This window comes from Anastrepha ludens, chromosome 4 (assembly GCF_028408465.1).
Source record: "Anastrepha ludens isolate Willacy chromosome 4, idAnaLude1.1, whole genome shotgun sequence".
In the NCBI taxonomy this organism is placed as follows: domain Eukaryota; kingdom Metazoa; phylum Arthropoda; class Insecta; order Diptera; family Tephritidae; genus Anastrepha; species Anastrepha ludens.
In genome coordinates, this window is record NC_071500.1 from 56,858,683 (window position 1) to 56,878,145 (window position 19,463).

The following is a 19,463-nucleotide window of genomic DNA, read 5'->3' on the forward strand; positions in this document are numbered from 1 at the left end:
CTGCAACTTCAGCGTGTGATCCAGCGTTTCTGGAACTCTATTTTCGGTATAGCCATCAGAGCCGTCTTCGATTTTTCCACTACTTCCTTTCGGCTATTAAAACGTGTTCCTCTGCAGTGGTTTTTTGACTCTATCAAAAAAACACAAAAAAAAAAATCAGATGGAGCCATATCAGCCGCATAATTTAATGCAAACTCTTCGTTACAAAGTCAGATCCAATTTTAAAATTGTAAAAAAAAAAAAACCAAAAACACGTGCAGAGGTAGATTTACTCAAGACTGCGTAACTTCAAGTAATGGCGATACAATTTTGTTAGGAAAGGTAATAGCAGATGTGACAATATAACAAAAAAAACAGCACTCAAAACAGTTGACAGTTGACGCTCTGTCAATCACCCGGCGGTGTTCCCGGAGATTTTCGATCAATATTTAATTTAATTTTAGTATTTAATTTAATTTAAAAAATATGCAAATCGACAAGGATTCAATATTTAAAAAATTTGTCCCGCATAGGGGGAAACCTTTTTCTTAAATATGCATTTTTTAATTTTATTTACTAGCTATCGAATTTATGTAAAACGGATTGTATTTGTGTGTTTGTAAGTTCTATGTTTAAAAAATTTTAATTTTATTTGAAGTTGGTCTTTTTATTTTTGTAATTAATTTCATCTTAATTTAGTGTTTCTGTGTTTTATTTTACACATTTTTGCATTCGTTTTATTTTACCAATTTTTATTTTAATTTTATACTTATTACATATATTTTGTTAATTTTAATACTTTAATTAAATCTTTATTTATTTTATTTTCTGTTTTTTGATAGGCATTTGATATGCTTTTTTTGCTGCAACCCTTCTTGTGCAACAATTTTCTTTCAAAATCAAGTCAAATACAACTCAGTGTTTTATTTAATTTTCAATGATCCGTTCAAACTACATAATAAAATTTTTGGCTTCCTCAGAAATTACAAGAAATTGAGGTTGCTAATTGAAAATAAAATATAATCAAAATAAACCAAGCGAAATATGCAATTACAGAAGTTGTTAGCAATTCAGCGCGGCCGAAAATATGTGAGACCATCATACGGCCATTCTTCGCCCACAATGTCTTGCCCTATCCAAACTCTTCTGATAATTAAGAAATACATATTTTAAAAGTGACTATAAATGCCCAGAGTCGAAAACTACAAATAAATTCCGAAATATATTTATTTGTGTTTATTTTTTATTTTTGTTTATGTTTTTTCGACCTGTCTGCGGCGAGTAAAGAAATCGCGAGAAAACAATTTCGAAGTGCGAACCGTCCAATACGTACTCATTTGAATTCTAAGTTCCTTCGAAGACGTCATATTCGTGTTTGTATGTGGCTGTATCGTATTTTAAATAGTTCCGTTGAATACTCCGAACAAAATTTCTTGTACCAAATGCTTACGTCTATATAAGTATGTATATAAGTCTGTGCTAAGAGTTTGCATGTGAGAAGTAAAGAAAAGCAGAATTAATTGATTTTTAATGCCACCTTCCGATGCAAGGGAGTATCCATAAACGCTGACGTAAAATTTGCTTATGTTAAACGCCTGGTGTCTTTCTAATACTATTTGGTTTACCTTGGCATTGCTGAAATTCCGATTACATACACAAATAACTGGCAGTTACCTGTTGTGCATTGGGTGCGATTTATTTAAGAAAATTTCTTTACTTATAAATTCTTATTAACTAACAGTTTATGGCGCTATTTATATTTAGTTTTCTACATTTGGAAATATCTTCTGAATTGTGTTAATTACATAGGCACCTCCATGCAGGTGAGAATTACGTAAACACTACTACATACATATATAGTACATGTGATAACATGGGACAGGTTGTGAACGAACTCTTTAGTTTATGTGCCGTTATGCCTCATTAGCAAAATATGTACTTACTAAAAGAATGTTTGGTATGTTATGGGCCATTAGTTGTTTAAATCGCGTGCTAAATAAAAAGGTATCACTTCTTTTGCCAAATTAATTGACTATAAGTATTGGAGAAGCTAGAAATGTATCCCTTTTGCGATAGCTGCAATACCTTTTTGTACTAGTTATCTAAGAAGTTTTTAATAAAAATGCAACTGCGCAAAACGAAATAGAGAATAGAGCACTGAGGCCAAAAATAGAGGCGAATTATGGCATAGTTTGATTATGTGTCTCCATTTCTGAACCATTTGGTGTTTTTGATAAATTTCACAAGACCTTTTAAAAGTGAAGTATTAAAAAATCCCGTTCGAGCTCTTGGAGTGCCGCTTTGTGCAACATAGGGCCTGGCGTTGTCGTGAAGCAGTATGGTTTGACCATGTCGAACAGGTCATTTGAGTCGAATAGCCTCTTTCACGTGGTATAGCTAGGCAAAGTGGAGCTTCTTGTTAACCGTGGCTTTTTCGAGCATTTCCTAGTGTTCCATGCTCTCCCAGCCCCTCATCTTCGTTGGATGAGGCTTTGACGTACCTACTGGAGCCACCCACTCCTTTCTTTGCTTCATATTGATGTTAAGCACCATTTCTCATCTCCTGCGATGATTCGGTACAAAAAGCGCTGTTTATGACCGCGTGTTGCTCGATGGCGGGCGAGATGCTGAGAAGCAATTTGAAGGCGAATTTCTTCGTTTTTTGTGTTGACCTCGTGAAGCACCCAGGCGCCCAATTATTCGGTGAATCCCATTGAGTAAAGGTGATTGAGAATCGCTTTATTATAGCAGGTGACCGTTCCCCTTCGATAGTGATTTGAGACGTTCTTCGTCGAAGTAAGAAGGCCTTCCGCTGCGGGACGTGTCATCGACTTCAAAGTCGCCATTCTTCTCTAACGTCGCAAATGTCCCAAGCTGTTTCGACCTCGAAAAAGCAAAGAAAAACGGGTGTCGAAAATATTGATTTTTGCCTCCTGGGTATTCCATATCAAAATTAAATAACTTAAAAATTCAATTAACATCGTTTTGTAGAGCAGAAAAACTTCTATCGAATGAATACTTAGCCTTTGCCAAAGAGCAAACAAATCGTTGTAGAATAAAAGAAAATATAATATTCCCTAAACCACTACATATGTACATATGTACGTCTCGGTTATGCTGAATTCGGTTATGAGATATCCAATATTGGATTGGTTTTTGATGCCAAATTTATTTTTCATAGTTAACTGTTAGATCCATTGGAGTTCAATAACCGGTGTGTGCGTGAAGCATCAAATGATGAAAATTTTTTTCTAAACCTGCTTTTGGCTTGGCGGCTGTCATAGCCGAATGGATTGGTGCGTGACTACCATTCGAAAGTGCGCAGATTCAAACCGCTGGGCACGAAACACCAATTGATAGAACACAGTAATCGATATAAAATTGTTAAACATACATTTAACTTAGATGTGAAGAGCTTATGAAAAAATATTGACCTCTCTAAATTAAATTAAATGAATTCAGACTTACGAAGGGTGCGAAGAGTGTAGGTCAGATATTATAGCTATTCGGTCTTTACCATAACAAGTTTTTCTGTTATTAATAGAATTCAATTCTTATGCTGGCCACTGAAGTTGTGGCGAGCCGCAGGTTATGTGTGCAAATATGTAGTATGTAAGCCACTTATTGATCTGTGTTTTAGTCCGAACTTTGGTCAGATCAGACGGGTTGCCGCACAGATATATGTGGGTTATATGGTGCATCTACCATTTGCTTCTTCTATACTAAATTAGAGTCTTTGTACATTAAATTATTGCTTTCGAGGATTGAAGACTTGATTGACAGTTCGGTGATAAGTCAGATTGGTAAATTATAATGCTAATAGATTCTCTTGACTCAATTTTAAACCATATGGTACTTAGGTATTCACTCAAAAAAGAGCATTTTCTAAATTAATAGGAGTGAAAAATGATAAACACTGGTGTTATTAATAGGAATTTATAAATATTTTTTTGGTTTAAAGCAGAAGATAGTGATCTACAAATGCAAGGACACTACTCTTTCTTAGTGCATATCAAACATAAGACTGTACAATACCGAATATATTTCTTATACTCTTACACCTGCCTTTTCTCTATTTTCCCACAAGATTGTCCAACCCTGTTGATCCCTTCCGAATAAAAGGATTTGTCCTAGTCTTTAAAATAGCCCTTCGTTTCTGCAAGCACCTCCTCGTTTGAATAAAATCTTTTTTCTGCAAGTCATTTCATCAAATTGGAGAACAAATAGTAGTCCGAGGAGATGGAAAAGGAAAATTACTCGACTTCCTCGATTCAAACGAATGCCAAACACAAAGAAATCGACCGATCCGGCTGAAACTTGATGTGTGTTCTTCCAAGAGTTGCCATATCTCTGGCTTTGCACCGAGTTTTCCAACGACCCCTATATGTATTTGTTCATGCTAAATATTTTTAGACGTAATAAAACTTAAATAGTTTATATTATTTTTATTAGAGGTATATCATTTCAATCGATCCGAAACTTATTAATGTTAGACTGGTCCTTATATGCCCAAATAATACTAAATAGTACTGAACTCAAAATTTTCTGTTACATCTATACGTATACGTATGCTGAATCATATGCAGCATTATGCGAATTGCATGTGTGCGTGATATTTTGCACGTTGAACTTGCAACAGCATTTGGCCCGCATTCTTCAAACAGCTATGCAAATGCGAAATTATTTTGTCACTTTAATTAATTGTATGCCAATTTTATAGAAAATTTTCTTCCTTTTACTTATTTCGCTATTTTTCTTTGTCAGCCTCTGTACACTCATTTAAATTTACGAGCCTCTTGGACCTATAAGAATACATATCAATGTGTGAATGCATAGAAATATTTTGGCAAAATGTCGCAAATTAATTGAAATATATTTAATGTCTGCACGGATTAGGAATTTTTATTGCGAAAATATCAAATACTGTATTGTGTATGTGTAAAGATAAACACCCGAGTACGAGTATACATATGAATGTGACATATTTTTTCGGGGTCTAAAAATAAAATTTTGTTTATTTGGATTTTAGGTAAAGCAATCGAAATTTCTTAATGTTATACTCATAGGTGTACAAATATAATCTTCAGTTATGTAAAGCTATGTATAATATATATGGTAGGGTTGTTCATATTAATTTTCTTCTTTATTTTTAATTTTATTAAGATTAATAAATGATCATTTATCATTCGTCGAATGGAAGGAACCGTTATTACATCAGTGCAGAACTTGTCAGATTTCTTACCGAGAAACTGAGTACGGTGCAGTTCACAGGCGTCTTCACTTTGTTAGGAATGTTTAGCGGAGTCTAAGAGAAATGATATTACTAGGGTCGTACGCAGTCCTATATGGTGACTACATTAGCGGTCTGCTGTTGTCATATTGGAGCAGGCCATTATTTCTGTTGATCAACTACGACCTCTTGATTTGCCTCAACATCACTAACTATTCACGGCAAACTTTAAACTCATTTGGTTTGGCTTTATCGCTTGCCGTAAATTGCTGTTTTCTTCTAATCCCACTAAAGACAGAATTTCCTACATTATCGCCGCCTTCTCATGCATTACTGTCATATGCCATTATTTTTTCATGACCCGTAAATATTTATTTTATAGATTTAAAGATTGATTTCAATCTATTTCTCAGCAGCGTTAAAATGTTCACTGCTAATTTCTGTGTTACATATACATTAGGGTGATTCTCTATTCTCTGTATCTTGCGAGAGGCGTTCTAGGTGCACGGATTGCACGAATTTCAATACATGCCATGACAATACAATAAAAAACCTGGAAGAAAATATTTTAAATACCAAAAAGAATTACTGCACCCATGTCCTTGAATATTTCCTTGCAAAGAAGCGTAGCAAGCCAAATGCGATGCTTGCACAGCTGTTTATTTTTGTTTATTCGAGGTTCCTACATTTTCGCAAATGAAGTGCTCTCGTGCTGTTGCATACTTCATTTTAAGATGTTTACATTTCTTACTATTCTGTAATTTTGCATTTCTGCTATTCTGGTGGCCGCCGTAGCCGAATGGGTTGGTGCGTGATTACCATTCGGAATTGACAGAGAAAGCGTTGGTTCAAATCTCGGTGAAACACCAAAATTAAGAAAAACATTTTTCTAATAGCGGTCGCTCCTCGGCAGGCAATGGCAAACCTCCGAGTGTAATTCTGCCATGAAAAAGCTCCTCATAAAAAAAATATCTGCCGTTCGGAGTCGGCTTGAAACTGTAGGCCCCTCCATTTGTGGAACAACATCAAGACGCACACCACAAATAGGAGGAGGAGCTTGGCCAAATACCCAAAAAGGGTGTATGCGCCAATTATATATATATAGAGAATTTCCTTATTGTGAAATTCTCTTTAAATGGGCAAAACTCTTTCGTGAAGGAGGTTTAGTTTCCCAGCAATGTCATGACTATTTCCTAGCCTTATACCTGAATTCCTCTACGAATATCCCTTAGGTTTTTAGGCACATTTTTTGTAGTGAAAGTGTATACAATTTTCACTCATATTTCAACGCGAATAACCCCACACCAAACCCATTGATTAATTTTTATTTTGAATCCACAAAACGCTTTTTTTGAAGCGTCCGTATATTGTTTAACTGGTAGCGACATATTCGTCTATTACAAGAGATATTCGAATTTAAACCCACCTTCCAGTAATCTGTTACCGAATTTTTTAGTTTACCAAATAATTACGAAAAAAATTGTGCAAATAAGGACAACCCCAACAGAAGCCTTATATATACACACAGAAATGTTCGTGCATGCATATCTACGTACACCGAAAACTTATAATATCGAAAATCGCCTGATTACATGCTGAAAAAATTCTTATAATTTTGCTGAATATTTAGTGAATCTACGTGTAAGTGGCGCATATTTGCTAATTTGAGAACTGCTACCTCATTCAAATTAGGCCAATTTGTACTATAAAATGTTTGTTAGAAAAAATTCGAATTTTATAAGTTAAAGCTGTTAAAGTAGATTTTGCACATTTAAGCCTTAAAATATTGACAGCTGATTTGTCAAAAATTTCAATTGAAATCAGTGCAATCAATCGGGTATAGGAATGTATAAGTATAAAGTGCAAACAGACAAGCAAACGATAAAATATTGACGTTGTTATATGAATTATGGAATTAATTTTTACTCGTACTGGCGAATTTGTATAATATTTTTACGTTAGCATAATTTGGATTTAATCGAATGGCTAATTAATATACAACAATGGATTTAAATTGAGGAAAGAAGTATAATTAATATAAATGCACGATGACAAATTTTAACCGTTCGATATCCGCTCACTTAAATAATAAAGCAAACCAACTGCAGGAATGACAGAGATGGCTGAGTTCCCATCCAACAGAGGTTGCTCTTGTCATGCACGCGAAGCTTCCAGCCACTGTTGTTAGCAACAAAGGAGATGTCTGGCCACCACACTTATTTACTCAAGGGTTTCGAACGAATTCTGCTGCTTCTACCGATGTCCTTGTATCTTGTATCTTGTCTTCAGCAAGATTCTGCACCTTACAACAAAGCGATGACAACACTAGATAGAATGGGTGAAAATGTCCGTGACCACATAACACCGAACCTATGGCTGCCTAACTCCTCAGTCTTTAATCCCCTGGATTCCTATGTATGAGGCGTAGTTTAGTTTGAAACAAATAAGCATCGTCATAGCACCATTTCTTCTCTGAAGAATATGAATAAGACGCATTTGATTCGAGTATGGAACTCGGACAAGGAAGTTATTGCAGCTAATAGAAAGTTCATTGAATTATTTTATAGATATACAAGGTGAAGTCCAAAATAAACAAGACTGAACTAAAATAGAAACGACAGGAGCTTTGCTCTGAGAACTTCGAGTTTATTTATTCGAATTAGTCCCCTCTGGCCGCCATATACTGTTTTGCGCGATCTAAAAGGTTTTCGAAAGAGTATTTCAGGTCATTGACGGGAATGTCCTTTAAGGTGTCGGTACCAGCGGTTTGGATGGTCTCTACAGACGCAAAACGTTTTCCTTTCAGGGCCACATGCAATTTTCTAAATAGTTAGAAGTCACAGGGTGCCATATCAGGTGAATACGGTGGGTGATTGATGGTTAAATTGCGATTTCTGGTCAAAAAAATCAATCTCAAGAGTTGATGAATGAGATGGTGCATTATCACGCAATAAGCTCCAGCTTCCTCCTTCGCAGTATTCAGGGCAAATTCGAATAATGTGTAAGAATTTTTTGAAGTTTCGTTAAATTTTGTTCGAAATAAAATTTGCATAATTTGGCTCTCCAGTTGTTCTCAAATACCTTACGCACCCTGTATATCTTTACTAAATTCAATTTATTTGTTTACTAGCAATTGCCAACAGCTTTATCTCATTTTTTGTTTTATATTTTCCAATCGTTTCTAATGGGTTGGCGGTGAATGTTGTTATACTGTATATTGGCGGCTTGAGGCGGTAATGAGATAGCGTTTTAATTTTATTGCATGCAGTATTGCATTATTATTTTTTTGTGTGGTATATCGCTAAACTATGTTAAATTTATCGCACGAATTTCATTAAATTTATAAATTAATTAAGTATATAAATGGATTGACAACTATGTGAAATCGGGTAATTACAGCTTTTTGCGTGTTCGCAACTTCCAATTAACGTGGCTTCTGTGTGTATGTGTGTGGGCTAGCTATCGTGTGCATTTTTAACACAATCCGATAGGCAGAACGAAATTATTTTATTAATACCCGTGCGCGTTCACTCAAAAACAAACAAACAAAAGTACATCCGTACAGCTGCATTTATGCATAAAAAAGTCTGCAAAATTTAACAAGCGACAAATTAGAGCTATTTATTGTAAAAGGAGATCTCTGAAAAATACTTTTCTCATGTGCCATCGTTGTAAGCATAATTAAGTGAAGCGCTTTTGAGTATTCGCATGCGTTTGCTTACCTATAATATGCAGTTGCTGTGAATAAGTGATCCTCATTTAGTCAGGCATGGCGTATGAGTGACATTTGTAAGCACCGCATTCAAAATATAAATATGTATGTGTGCATATTGTAATTGCATGATTTTATATTGTAGCATTGCCGTCTACTTGTACTCCTCCGAACGTACTTGGGACATTTTAAATTGTACAAATACAAATCGTCAGCTAATTATGCGAATACGACGTAAAAGGTCAGTTGCCGTGTAATTTATTTTTAAAATCGTTTAACCATTCATTAATCATACTCTTTGTATTGTGTATAAATGTATGTACAATGCAAAAATGATTACTCAGCATATTATTTGTGCGTAATTATTAATGAATAATTTAGTGATGTATTTAATTTGGTGGCCGCCGTAGCCGGATGGGTTGGTACGTAGGTTCGAGTCGCCGTGCATAGAACAACAAAATGAAAGAACTAGTTTTTATTTAAAAGCGGTCGCCTCTCGGTAGGCCTAATGCATTTCTGCTATCAAAAACTCGACATAAAAACCAAACAAACCTAAGCAAATATCTGCAGTTCTGAGTCGGCTCAAAACTTTTGCTCCCTCCCTACGTGGAACAACATCAAGAGGCATGCTTCCCAAAAATTATGTAAGCGCTAATTAAATATAATAGGTCTATTTATAAGTTCGTGCGGTTTTACAACAGATGGCGTAACTTGATTATTATTCCATCGATCCACATTTCCAAACATTCATTGGAGAGCTACTGTCGTAAGGCACAAACGTCAGTATAAGTTATTTATTTGAAGCGTAAACAACAATATTTTTACCACACTTGAAAATGTCGAATTTCGTGCCAAATAATGTGTTTTTGCGGGGAATTCTTCTTCATTATTTTAATATGAAGAAAAAAGCAGCCGAAAGTCATCGTATCTTGGTGGAAGTTTATGGTGAGCATGCTCTATCTGAGCGAACGTGCCAGAAGTGGTTTGCACGCTTTAAAAGTGGTGATTTTGGCTTGGAAGACGAAGAACGCGAGGGTGCGCCGCCAAAGTTCATGGATACCGAATTGGAGGAATTGCTCGATCAAGATCCGGCTCAAACGCAAGAAGAGGTTGCAAAAACTTTGGGAGTTGATCAATCAACCATTTCCAAACGTTTAAAAGCCATGGGAATGATCCGAAAGGTAGGCCATTGGGTGCCGTATGAATTGAAGCCAAGAGACGTTGAACGCCGTTTTATGGCATGCGAACAACTGATTCAACGGCACAAAAGAAAGGGTTTTTTGCATCGAATTGTGACTGGCGATGAAAAGTGGGTCCATTACGACAATCCAAAACGTCGGGCAACGTATGGATACCCTGGCCATGCTTCAACATCGACGTCGGCGCAGAATATTCATGGCCTGAAGGTTATGCTGTGTATCTGGTGGGACCAGCTGGGTGTTGTGTATTATGAGCTACTGAAACCGAATGAAACGATTACGGGGGATGTCTACCGACGACAATTGATGCGTTTGAGCCGAGCACTGCGAGAAAAACGGCCGCAATACGCCGATAGACACGACAAAGTTATTTTGCAACATGACAATGCTCGGCCACATGTTGCACAAGTGGTCAAAACATGCTTAGAAACGCTCAAATGGGATGTCCTAGCCCACCCGCCGTATAGTCCAGACCTTGCGCCATCCGATTACTATCTCTTCCGATCGATGCAACATGGCCTGGCTGACCAGCACTTCCGTAATTACGATGAAGTCAAAAAATGGATCGATTCGTGGATTGCGGCAAAACCGACCGAATTTTTCACAAAGGGAATCCGTGAATTGCCAGAAAGATGGGAAAAAGTAGTAGTAAGCGATGGACAATATTTTGAATATTAAATTTGTAACCATTTTACGTCAATAAAGTTTCAAATTTCGAAAAAAACCGCACGAACTTATTCATAGTCCTATTATATACAGGAAATACCGCGTTGTTGCGTAGCCGAAAAGTTTCATAAGATTCAAATTCAAAATTTCGAAACTAAGATGAATTTTTTTTATATTCTCTAAATTTTGTTTAAAGTTCTCAGTTTGACTTATATATCTGTGATGAAAATGGAAGATATTAAAAAAAGTAAACTTAACTCGTAAAACACTGTAAATATTAAAAATACATCATACACTCATTTCTGATCTCTACCCTACGTCTAAATAAAAAAACTAAAGCAAGTAAAAAACAACTGAAAAAAACACTTATTACATATTTTACTACTCGCCAAACAGAGTTACAAATTTACTATATTTGTTTCCATTTATCGTTTGTGAAAACACGTTGACCAATGTTGATGCATCAAAGTTAAAAATTAATTAAATACAGGCAATTTTCATTAGCAACACTTCACAATTAGACATGCTACCAAAGCGCACCGGAACCAGCATTTCAGAATATACAAAATAAGCAGCCCTGTAGGGATGGTCAGCAAATAATATGAGAAATGATTTAGAGTAGTTTGATTTAATATAGCGATGGATTTTATAGTACATATACTTCCACTGAATTTTTTACTCCGGCTAGCGTGAACTCATTTAAAATGACTATCACCGTTAATACAACATTTGCTGTTGGATCAGAAATGCTGAGTCTGCTACGTTCTGAAAGAGAATTTAAAAGCTTTGACAGGAATTTGAGCATTTGAATGGGATTCTTAACTGAAATTCAGTATAAGCTGCAGCTGAGACTCGGATCGATTATTATGGTACATAACATAATAGAAAGCCAGTCTTAATTTACCAACTAAATGTGATTCATTCTAGAACTTATTTTGCTGCTTTTTACTCTTTAAAGCATGCTTAGCTAAGATAGAATTTGGATGCCGCAGAGCAGAGCAGCATTTTGTTGTAAATAAAAATTGCATAACAAATCATGCATTCTCAGCTACCATCAGTGATCTAAATGAATTCCATATCATATTCAAATCTGTATAAGTATTCCTATTAATAAAACTCGGTTCGATTTTTTCTTTCCCGCAGCTGCCTCATGCATATGCTTGCCCCTTTTGTAGTACAAATTTATTTATTTTTTTTCATAAATGTATGCATCACTGTTGTGCATAGTGCACTAAATAATTAATGCACTAAACGGGTAGTTAAAACACTAAAAAATTAAAATTTTGTGATAATGAAACCCTTATTTTAACTACGACGAAAAAAACAGTGGTAGTGCAAAATGCCCAACCCTGGCATGAAAACAGAGTTTCCCATCGAGTATGTGCAATGTGTTGAAATATATGCATACGCATTGCATTTCCCTTTTTTGCTCTTTGTGTTTAGTTTGTACAACCATTAGTCAGCATAGTGATTGATGTTTAATCAGAGCATTATTACAGTTTTGATTTTTCCCAATATAAAAAATATATATTTTTTTCAATTTTCAGATTTAATAAAATTCGAAAATATTGGTATAGGGTATTTTCAAGTAAAATTTTACCCGTTCTGTTTAAATGTTTACACTTGTTGTTATTTTTTTTAGTATAAAATATACTTTAAAAAACGTTTTTTAAGAAAAAATTATATATTTTTTTTTTAATTTTGGAGAAAACTACAATGTTTGAAGAAATCCCCCTTAATTGTTTTTCTTAGTTTTGTATTAAAGCTCAAACTATCACTGCTAGTTTCATAATGGGATTTCTGTAATTTAACGAGTTATATTCAAATACGTATAGAAAATTAGTGAAAAATAGCTAAGTTTGAAAAAAATAACAGCCGATTTTTTGACGAAAGTTGATGAATCTATGCCTAGATGCTTTTTCCGAAAACATTGGTTCTCATGCGAAATATTAAAAAGTTTGTGCATATATTTATACACCCCCACCACTAGTCAAAAGTAAAATACTTTTGTAAGCAATAAAATATTACATTTTTACGCATTATTCAGTTAAAATAATATTTATTAATTATTTATAAATAACTTACAAAAATTAAACAAATTTAAGGATTTACTTAAATCGTCCTCTCACATCCAAAACATCTATGTGAGCCAGTGTATCTAGTTTTGCGTGGCAAAAGCTTTGCAAAGCATAACTAAGCTTTCTAATTAGCATATGCGCCTCGTGCCTAAAAGATAAAAACAAATATGCAGCAATACTTCATTCAAGTAATCTCTTCTTTATTCACTATAACTTTGGTAGCATTTTCTATACAACGAAGATCACACTTCAACCAATAGATATGTAATCGAGTGCCTATGAACATTATTTGTCTCTAATTAGGGATATAATATCTATTGAATTCACTTTATTTGCCCTTGGTTTATTTGTTATTGATAAAGTTATGTTAAGCTGCTGAGGTTAAGTCTTATTTTGATTTATGGTGGCCAATCGTTGATTGGAGAGGACTTGATATAATGTGCGCAGTTATACGTAGGTATAGTAAATTGAGCTTTTACTAATGCAAGATTTCCCAGGGCGGTGGTGCGCACAAGTAGCTGTTGAAATTACTTGAAAATAGTGAGTGAATTCAAATGAATAGGCTAATCAGTATACTCGTTTGTATACAAAAGAAAAGCTATACACGCACAGTAATCTTATTCCCAATCAAAAGATGTGTTAAAGGAATCTACTGCTTATTAATTTGCTACAAATTCGAAGTAAATTCTATCCTCTGAAATTATATGCACAATATACTACCTAATTTGGCTTGTTGTAGTTCATACTCGTATATAATATGTATATGTTTTTCAATTGCTCTTTATTGTTTGTGTTATCATTTAGATTTCAATAAATTATAGAATTAAATATTCTGTCATATATGGATGTTATTTGATACTTACATAAATTTTCCATTTACCGTTTCAATGATAATGTCTAATACTATGTATGTGGATAAAATAATTTCGGAAATGAATAAACAATGATAAATGGTTGTATAGATACATAAATATATAAATACATACATTTGTACTTAATTATGTGCCCTACAGCCGAAATTATTGATTCCACCTGTTTGCTTCGCAGCTGAAGTAATAAGTCTTCCATATATCTTCAGTACAAGTAACTGGTATTTGTAATACGGCGATGCCCTAGGAATGTAACTAGCCATTTAACGCCTTGGTAGCGCTGCTAAAGAAGAATGCGCTTCGCAATATAAATTTATGCAAAAATTTTAAAAATTACTTACCCATTTGTCTGACTCAAATAAATGGGGAGACCATAGGTACGTATGGTCACAGCAAGTTCCCGTTGCTAAGACCAACATTGGCTAACATCACCTTCGACGACTACCTATTACCTAACTTTCACTTCGGAAGAAATATTGCTGTGAGGTATTCGTATCTAGACCCACCATCAGATTCCATCCATTGATCCATGATCCAACATCATGCAAGCCAGAACCCAGATATCTATCTTCACAGATAGTCGGACTACTGTAAAAGCGGTAAATTCAATCATCATATCCAACTACTTGGGTTTTTATATGGCAATGGATGTTAGGAGAGCCCACGGCGAGGTTAAACATTTCGCGCAATAATATCTGTTGTAGTTGTAGATAAAATCGCGTAAGCTTTTGCTAAAAAATATTAAAGAAATTCCAGAATTCGAACTGAAGTGTCTTCTTGAGGACAAATCATTTCCTAAACTGTATCACCAAACTAACAAAGGATTGTGGCATTAAAACCGCGCCATTCACTAATTAAGTGCTTCCCAGTCTGGGCAACACATCCACTCAAAGAACAACAACAAAAACATAAAACTACTAGTGATTCGGCATGAAAACGCTTATCATCCTCTAAATATTCTCCCATGGAAATGAATATGAATTTTTCTTTGTTTTAATTCATTTCATTTATTTCAATTTGTGTTTCAAAATATCAGGAATATGTACTTAAAATGAGTTTCCGATAGAATCTTTGGAAAATTTCTACATTTGAGGCTGCCACAATTCCCCATAGGTTCAGATTGTCTTCAAACAGAGCTTACGCTCAACTGGGACTTGGGATTTTGAATTCAGTAACCAGTGTTGATTTCTCAGCTTCATATCCAACGCTTTGCATCTCGTAAAGATATAAGTTTTCCCTATGAGCTTGTTGTCGAGCTGCATGCGCAAAGTACAATATTTTTTCTCATTGCACTGTGGATTATCCACGTTATTGAGTTTAACAAGAGGGCACGTTGCACCTTTGAGGGAGAAAGTAATTTGGGCAGATCTGATTTTGACTAATCCCTGTAAGTTGGATTGGTTCCGCTCCAAATTTGACAATTTTGTCTATTCATAAAACCATTGAGCCAGCGATGAGCCTCACAATCGGCTATAAATTACTTAGCAAAATAAATTTTTTGATAAGAAATTTCCAACACTTGTGAACGTTGCTCGAGTGTAGAAAGTATTTGTATTAAAAAATTTCGAACAAAATTGAATAGAAGACATGATTTCCCATATTAAAGTTAGTTTTAATATTAATTAGCTTTAATATTCCAAAGAATCAATTCTTTTTATAAACAAAATCGTCTACGAAAATTTTGAATTTATTTAAGCTTCCACTACATAAAGATGGCTCGTTTGGCCCAAGTGTAGCTCTCTATACTCCGTCAATAGCGGCGGTAACCGTAAGTACGCCTTCACTCTTAAACTTTCCTACGCCCACCACACAGTCGTCACCTACCATTTCAATCATAATACACCTTTCTAGTTATAAAGCACCCAGCTGTGTAGCTGCCATTTGCACATGCGACTAGTTTTAAACCCCCGTTGCTAGTTTGTGAAACAAGCAGTACCCTGCTATCTACTGTGTCAATCATTTAGTTTAAATTTACATTGCATCACACATACATGTATACATGTGGTGTTTTCATTCAAGAATAAAGAAATAGCAGAACAAAAGAACGTGGGGTATTTTTACAACGTGAAATTATCTTGAATATATGTACTTGTATATATGTATAAAATATCCGTACGTATTACACATATATATGTATGTATGGCTACACCTCTTCCTCTGTGTGCTTAATTTGGATATGGGTAAATGCTTGGGGTTTCGCCAACGCAAAAGTTTACTTTACTACGTGTACAACAACTCTCTAAGGCATTTCCCATTTGCTGCTGTGCAACACAAACCAGATGCAAGGGCATGCCTGCCATGAACTTGTCTGATTGCTTTAAAGTGAACAACTAAAAGTTTTGTATATTTTCATTCAGAATATTTAGCTGTTTACGCTTAGTAGCTACAGTCGTTTGTGACGTCACTTTTTACAGTCAAATTCTCATCATGGGGACTCTTTTCAACTATTTGCTTCAACCAGGGGATATGTTCTCTTATTTTTTGCTCTTGTTTCTTCTTGGTATTTTATAAATTCCTCCGTTAAACAAATTGATGACAATAGAGGGTATGCCAATCACCATAAAGAACTGTCAGAACTATTTAAAATTTAAAATGTAACGATATTTGTAATTTTAAATGTAACGATATTTAAATTTTAAATGTCAAGAAAATTATTTCGGATGCTATTTTATGTGAAGCAATAAGCCTTTAAACAAGCTTGGTAACATACATACAATGAAAACAACAATAAAGTAGTGATGATAATAAATTTTGGTCAACTCTTTATGCTGAAATTGCTGGTATGGCCGATTTGTAGATCATTTCTTCAGGTGGAAGTTAACCTTAGTGTTCATTCTCGAATATTCTGTTGCCAAAATTTTAACTCTCTTTGAAACATCTTTGATATATCCGACTTGTTTTTGGATGTTAAGAAACTGATACTACCTTTTCTCAACAAATGCCTGACAGGGACACACCTCAAGCGTATGAATTTTCTCTGTAGCAGAACAATTTTTATGTATCGACGTTTAATAAAGTGCTGCGTTTCTTGATCCTGCTTCAAAACCACAAATGATCCGCACAATACCCAATAATTCAACTATACAGTGTTTGATTGAAAAGTAATGAGCCTTATTCTTTTTAAGCAGTGATAGACAATATTTTATGAGTGAATTGTACAGACTTTTGTTAAAAAAAAGTATAGAGCTTCCAAAAATATCCTGAAATTTTGAAGCTGGATCATTTCATCTCAAACTCAGTTGGCAACTCTAGTAAGCAGTGTCTTATTTCAAAAAACAACTCTGACAGCTGTATTGTAATCTTCGGTTTTTAAAAAGTTTAGCTTTCCTTTTCAGCGCATATCCCAACGCAATTGAAAATAATTTCCTAGGGGAAGGCCTGAATAATTTCTTAAATTCTTGACGGTTATGTTGCACAATTTTTCTTTAAGGCACCTTTCTGGTCTGGAATTTCTATAAAATCGATTTTTTTTTCATGTTATGGTAGTTTATACTTTCAAAAATATACTAGCAAATTTTTATATTGAAATTCGAATTGACGTTAAAGTCCTTTAAAACGAAACCGGTTTGGAGTACGACACCTAGGTATTGAAATTTTAACTGTTTTTTCCGAGTTGGCGTTGGTAATTTCTCAAAAAATTCTGAACCGATTGGTTTGAATTTTTAATATGTTATTGAGTAGACTTATGGCTCTCGCGGGTAGCACCATTATAATTTTGTAATAAAATTTTCTAATAGGACTATGAATAAGTTCATGCGGTTTTTTTTCGAAATTTGAAACTTTATTGACGTAAAATGGTTACAAATTTAATATTCAAAATATTGTCCATCGCTTACTACTACTTTTTCCCATCTTTCTGGCAATTCACGGATTCCCTTTGTGAAAAATTCGGTCGGTTTTGCCGCAATCCACGAATCGATCCATTTTTTGACTTCATCGTAATTACGGAAGTGCTGGTCAGCCAGGCCATGTTGCATCGATCGGAAGAGATAGTAATCGGATGGCGCAAGGTCTGGACTATACGGCGGGTGGGGTAGGACATCCCATTTGAGCGTTTCTAAGTATGTTTTGACCACTTGTGCAACATGTGACCGAGCATTGTCATGTTGCAAAATAACTTTGTCGTGTCTATCGGCGTATTGCGGCCGTTTTTCTCGCAGTGCTCGGCTCAAACGCATCAATTGTCGTCGGTAGACATCCCCCGTAATCGTTTCATTCGGTTTCAGTAGCTAATAATACACAACACCCAGCTGGTCCCACCAGATACACAGCATAACCTTCAGGCCATGAATATTCTGCGCCGACGTCGATGTTGAAGCATGGCCAGGGTATCCATACGTTGCCCGACGTTTTGGATTGTCGTAATGGACCCACTTTTCATCGCCAGTCACAATTCGATGCAAAAAACCCTTTCTTTTGTGCCGTTGAAGCAGTTGTTCGCATGCCATAAAACGGCGTTCAACGTCTCTTGGCTTCAATTCATACGGCACCCAATGGCCTACCTTTCGGATCATTCCCATGGCTTTTAAACGTTTGGAAATGGTTGATTGATCAACTCCCAAAGTTTTTGCAACCTCTTCTTGCGTTTGAGCCGGATCTTGATCGAGCAATTCCTCCAATTCCGTATCCATGAACTTTGGCGGCGCACCCTCGCGTTCTTCGTCTTCCAAGCCAAAATCACCACTTTTAAAGCGTGCAAACCACTTCTGGCACGTTCGCTCAGATAGAGCATGCTCACCATAAACTTCCACCAAGATACGATGACTTTCGGCTGCTTTTTTCTTCATATTAAAATAATGAAGAAGAATTCCCCGCAAAAACCCATTATTTGGCACGAAATTCGACATTTTCAAGTGTGGTAAAAATATTGTTGTTTACGCTTCAAATAAAAAACTTATACTGACGTTTGTGCCTTACGACAGTAGCTCTCCAATGAATGTTTGGAAATGTGGATCGATGGAATAATAATCAAGTTACGCCATCTGTTGTAAAACCGTAACGAACTTATTCATAGTCCTATTATTTTTTTTTTAAGAGCGAGAACGTGAAAAAAATACTTTTTTTTTGTTTTTCCAATAAGCAGCTAAAATATCTAGAATTTTTTTTTTTTTTTGTAAATCTGCTACCCACCATAGCGATCTCCTGATGAATAATTGTCCGAATTTTTTTTTGAGACGTATCTGACCAGCCCAATCAGTTACGCCAGTGGCATGTGTTACGTATGGGGAAGCAATTTTTTTTTATTATTGTCATTGAAAAAAAAATATATATATATAAATATAAATAAATTACATGTATTTAATTAGTAGCAGCCTCGGGGGCGCAACTTCATCCGATGCTCCAAATTTTCGATGACGCTGAGGCATAATTGAGGTTATATGCGGTTAATGTTCCGAATTATCTTATCCTTTAGCTCTTGAATTGTTGCTGGCTTATCGACGTAGACCTTTTCTTTCAAATAACCCCAAAGAAAGAAGTCCAACGGTGTCGTTGACGTTTAAGTGTGGTTCACATTCAACATCGGCCCTTGAAATTTAACCACCCTTTATAATATATAAAATATATATATTTTGTAAATAAAGAATTGATCTAATGAATAAAAACGATTTTCAATTGATACCTATTGCTTTTCTTAAACGCGTTGAAAGTTCAATTTTCACGTCTCTAGACCAGAAAGTTGCCTTAAATGAGAGCATAGGCAAGCCTATTAAAACTATTTTCCTAGATCAA